Source organism: Pteropus vampyrus, unplaced genomic scaffold (assembly GCF_000151845.1).
Source record: "Pteropus vampyrus isolate Shadow unplaced genomic scaffold, Pvam_2.0 Scaffold72, whole genome shotgun sequence".
Classification (NCBI taxonomy): domain Eukaryota; kingdom Metazoa; phylum Chordata; class Mammalia; order Chiroptera; family Pteropodidae; genus Pteropus; species Pteropus vampyrus.
The window spans coordinates 3285693-3291339 of NW_011888853.1; positions in this window are offsets into that span (position 1 = coordinate 3285693).

Here is a 5647-nt window from a genome sequence, read left to right on the forward strand (position 1 = left end):
GATCTAAGCAGGCATCCTGTGTTTTCCTGGCAGCTTGGCGGAGGGACACTTCTAGGACAAAGGAGGACTGAGGGACAGTGCTAAGCAGAGCCAGAGGGTGCCCGCGGGGGAGCCGGCCTTGACCTCCAGTCTCCCCTGTCTTCCCTGGGACCCTCAGCCACCTGCAGCCCCAGCCCCGCGGCTGCCAGCATTTCCCAACACCCCCTCCAGCCCTTTCTCGTGGCCCCTGTATTTATTTATGTTTTTAACGAAAGCACATTAAGATTCATTTATTCTCGACAACTATAATGCAGTCGCTCCTGCGAGAAATGGAGACACCTGGCTTTTCTCTCTGCCTGGTGCATCCTGCGTGGGGCTCAGGTTCCCCAAGGCTGCTTTTCACCCACCGTCTGATCTGTGTGGATCACCTCTGCTGTGCGGACCGCACCGTGGGAGGCCCCAGCCCTCACTCCCCAGCCAGGAGGCGACACAGGAGCCCGAGTGGGAACAAGACACGTGTTACCCCACAACCCCACAACAGCCCAGGTTGGGCATTGCTGTCTCCATGGAGCAGACGGGGAAACTGAGGCACGAAGGTTTAGGATCGTGGGGCAGAATATCTGGCTGACGCCCAGCAGCCCTGGAATTCTAGCCCAGGAGCATTTTTAAAAGCTCCACCCCCAGAGGGTCTGACTCAGTGGCCTGGGCGGGGCCTGGTTGGGTCTAGGGGGGCCTGGGCGGGGCCTGGGCTGGCATCGCTGCAAGCTCCCTGGGGGATTCCAGCAGCCAGAGCCAACTCCAGAAGAGCCCGCGCTCTAGAGAGGAGAAGGGACCGCGCAGGGGCCAGGTTCCAAAGGGGGTCCCAGGGAAGGGACGGCAGGAGCAAAGGCCGGGGCGGGAATGAACCCTCCCACCGGCTGAGATGAAAATAAGATTAAAGACGGGAGATTGCCCCGGCTTTCCTGCTGATGATTCTCGGAAGCCTCGGCTTCCCCTCGAGCCAGAGGCACTGGTGAGGCCCAGTCCCTCCTTCCCCGGTCCGTGGAGTGACGGCGAGGGCCGGAGCAGGAGCAGGCGAGGCCTTCATCCGCGGGCGGAGGGTGAGCGCCGCAGCCCGGCCAGTCCCGGCTGGTGTGTGGCCCTCCCGCCCCGTCCCTCTGAGGGACCCTGCCCGCACCCGGGAGAGCACTGGAGTCACATAAGTTGGCTTTGAAAACGGGCAGCCCAAACCGCCCAACTCTAGAGAAAAAGAACTTGCTTTCCGGTCCTAAAAACAAGTTAAATTGTAAAAGATGCAAAACACAGAGACTAAACTATACCAACATCGACCTCAAAACAGGTCATGATTAAAAATATCCGTTGCTGTTCCTGTCCATATGTGTCCATGTAGCACATAGATCTCTTTTTTTTCAGATTATGAAAGCGACATATGTTTATTATGAAAAACAAAGAAAAACACAGGGAAGAAACCAGGCCACCCATGATCTCACAGCGGACGGTCGGGCCGCTGTGCTCGGCGTTTTGTATGTTGCTTCCCTGTATTTTTATGTGTTTCCTTTATTATATGTTTCATGTTTCTGTTTTCTACACAAGTAGGGTCTTCAGCACATAAATCATTTAAGAAAAATAATTTATTGAGGCGGAACTCACATGTGAACGTGAGCAATTCCATGGCATTTAGAGCATTCGTGATGTCGTGCAGCCAGTAAGAGGTGGTGTTTCCCTGTCGACCCGTCGTAGAATACTCGCTGGTTTTAAATTTCCTGGTGTCGTCCTTAGGCTGCCGGAAGCATCCTGTGCACACCTCCACCGGAGCTGCGTCTGTCTGCTTCCTTGTGGCAGGCCCGGGAATTGAGCCTTGCCCAGTCGGTCCCTCCTGCGTGTCCGTCCCCACCTCTACCCAGCTGACTCGGAGCTGGATTTCCAGGGAGACCTCCCACACCGAAGCGTCCGTGCCACGCCCGCCTTCAGAGCCTCCTCTGCAGACATGGCTGAAACCCAGGCCGTCCTCTGCCAACGGTGCCACCTAACGTCCTGCTGTCCCCACCAGGAGCCTGAGCCATCCTGACACCTCCTCCAGCCCCTCGTATGGACCATGTCCCCTCCGCCTCAGGGCCTTTGCACGGACTGTTCTCCCCCTGCGATCTCTCTCACCCATTTGTTAATCCTCGCTTATCTCCCTGATCTTAGCACAACCTCTCCTACAGGGAAGCCCCCTCCCCCGCCCCCGACCCGATGGAGCCTTTTAGGGTACACTCTCATCGCGCCTTCTTCTATGAACATTTGCTTAGTGTCTGATTCCCCGACAACATATAAGGTTTAAAGGGCAAGGACCATAATAAGTCATTGGGAAATGTATGTTGAAGCGGCCAACGAAAAAACGATGTAACTACTAGGACGAAGCACACGGGCACTTTAAAGCTGTCGACGTATGGTGCCGAGGTGCCTTCTGGAAGGTGGGGGGAGCCAAGTACGTACCTGCGTACGAGGGTGTCGGTGTAGCCACACCTTTACCGTAAATTCTGTGCCCAGAGCAAGTCCTCGGTTATCTGACAAGTTCACAGCCAGGGACGGCACAAGTCCGAACAGTCAGCGGCAGAGGTGCTTGGCCATGCGGGGACCGAGCGGCTGAGCCATGTCAAAGACACAAAGGTGGCCGCACATACGGGCGCCCAGGCCGCTCTCGGGCCAGAAGACAGGAGCAGTCGTTCGGTCGGCCCGTCAAAGCCACATCTGACCATTCAGGCCTGGAGGCCTGGGGGAGATGGCCAGGGAAAGGACCAGAAAGAAGTTAACGGAAGAGAGAGAAGGAAGGGTGAGCAGAGGCAGCAGAGCTCAGAGACGGGGCGGGTGGCAGAGACAGGGCCTGGCGCAGGAAGTCGCAGACCTGCGGGTGATTCGAGAAGGTGCGGTATGTGGGGACCGCGCCATCTTGCTGGCTCACATTTCTGGCACCTGGGCTGGAGAGACTCTAAGCCCAGGACTCTGACATGACCCCTGCTTGTGGCCTCCCTGAGCTGGGTTCCTTCTAAGATGGTCCCAGTGATCCTGCCTCCTGGTACTCAGAGGCTGCCACCTTCGTGGTCAGGTTAAAGATGGTGGCTTTCGACTTGCCGGCCGACTGTCTTCCCTGATGGCTTTGATGGACACGCTGCTGTGGTGGGGGGTGGAGTCCCACATGGCAAGGAAATCAGCTCTAGCTGCTAACAACTGAAGCCTTCAGTCTGAGAGCCTCCGAGGAGCTGACTTCCGCCAGTGAACGATGGGCTTGGAGGCGCACTCTTCCTCAGTCGGGCCTCCGGGGGGAGCCACCTGCAGGCTGCGGGGTGGGAGATGCTCGGAGACGAGAACCCAGCTAAGCCAAAGCCAGATCCCCAACCACAGGAACTGAACACACTGCCCACAATATTGAGGTTTCAGGGTGATTGGACTCTTAGTGGCTCGAGACTCCAAGTTCAAAGGTTACAATCAAACAACAAGCCCGCCCAGATCCCAAGGGAGGGGACAGAAGGAGGAAGCCAAGGTCACACTGTGGAAAAGCAGGAGGCATGGGGGATAGACTTGTGCCATTTTTGGAGGATATGTTCAGACACAGCCCGCCCGGGGGCCACGACTCACACCCCTCCGCATGCAAAGTGAGCTCACCGGCCCCCAAGACCCCACGGTTTGGGGCTCAGACTCAAGGTGCAGAATCCAGTCACCGAGACCCGGTCTGGTGCCGATGAGACCCCTGGGGAGGGGTCTCCCAGTCCTGCCAAGGATCTCCGTGCCCTTTGACTGTCCTGAGTCACACTCCTTTTTTCATGAGACTGAGTTTGCAACTGAATGGCCTTCTCAGCCCACTTCCTTCCCCAGAAAGGTCAGAGTCCAGAAGCCTCTTTAAGTTTTGTCCTGTCTTCATCCCATTTAGTCCAAGAAACCTAATTCCTTTGAAAACTTGGGGGCTGCCTATGTATAAATTTAAAATCCACTCCATGAACCTTTTTTTTTTTTAATTAATAGACTTTTTTTTTTTTTTTTTAGCAGTTTTAGGTTTACAAAAAAATGGAGTAGAGAGTAGAGAGAGTTCCCATATGCAGACCCCCACCCCAGGCCCCCTCTTATATCACGTGGTACATTTTTCACAAGTGATGCTAAATATATGATTAGAACGAAAGCCTATAGTTTACGTTAGGGTTCACTCGTAGTGCCGTAGGGTCTGTGGGTTTTGACAGGTCTGTAATGTCACGTACCCGTCGTTACAGTATCATACAGAGTAGTTTCACTGCCTAAAAGTCCCCAGTGCCCCCTTGTTCATCCCTCCCCCTCCCTGAGCTCCTGGCAGCCACGATTACTGTCTCCACAGGTCTGCCTTGAGCATGAGAAAGGGGCCACGTGAGCCTGACAGGGCCTCACCAACCCAGAGACCAAGGCAGCCACACGGGGTGGTCTGAACTTAAACATTCCTAACCGAAAGCGGGTCATTGGTGGGTGGCCACATCCTAGGCCTGTAGCTTCCTTGGCAAAGGTCAGTCTTAACCTTTGAAATGATCTACTGTCTCTGGGCATCTAAGATAGCATGCCTTTGAAATGTCAGCGCGATCATCCTCTCCAGACCGTGAGGCCACACGGTCATCTCCTCGTGCACATACCATCTCCATGCGCTGTCAACGCTGCGGCTCCCGAGCCCTCCCGTGTCGGAGAAGCACAACTCTCCGCTTCGCTGTTTATGCCGTCTGAGGTTCCCCCGCTTTGCTTTCTTCCGCCCCCTGAATCTGCCACCAGTGGATGTCATGTGACCCCCCCTTATGTCTCCTCCTTTGATTCTCATGTATAAAATAAGCTGCAGAACTGCCATTCTCCGGAGCATTTTCTCAATCTGTTGAGATTTTTGCTTCCGGGCACTTGTCGTCGGTTTGGCTCTAACTCTTATAAGACTTTTTCTTAGACGGGATGTTCTTCCGTGGACAGCCAATTCTGGAATGTCTGGTAGCTGGAATCACAGTAGGTAGGCTTTGCAGACCAGCTTCCTGCCCCTAGCACCACAAAAGGCTTGGAGACCAGCCCTTCTGCGCCCCGGCTTCGCGTGAGGATGCCGCGGGAGAGGCCCCGGGGAGTTCAAGGCCCGGCTGCTACTAAGCAGGCCTGCAGGTGGCCTCTTCAGAGCCTCAGAATGTCCTGCCTGGAAGGCGTCTGAGGCACCTTTGCATTTTCCTGAGGTCGCCCTAAAGCATCTTCCAGCCCCATCTGGCCTTCTTTGTTCTGAAGCCCTTTATTCTGAGAACCCTCCCCTGGCTGAGAAGACCGTTCGGGCCTTTGAAGTCTCCTCCCGATTCCCCTTGAAAGGGGTGCTCTTAGCTCCCCGACTCCTTTCTCACTTCGGCAGGCAGAGCCAGGCGCCGCCGTGAGCGTTCGTTCCACCTGGAAACCCCCTTCGCTGGATCGTCGGGGTCGCCAGGTGAACCTGTCCGCTTTCCGGGCTATTGCAGGCAAACAGTTTTACTAAACTTTCTGCCACCACCAAACAGAGTTTCCTTTCCTCCGGGGTCCAACAGCATTGTCTTTCACTTCCTCTCAGGCTCTCGCCCACTTTCCGCAAGGCTGCCAGGCTTTTCTGCCCACTGCCTGCTCCCAGAGCCAGTGCCGTGTGTTTTGGGCTTCGGTGAAGCGGCACAGTCAGGCATGATGC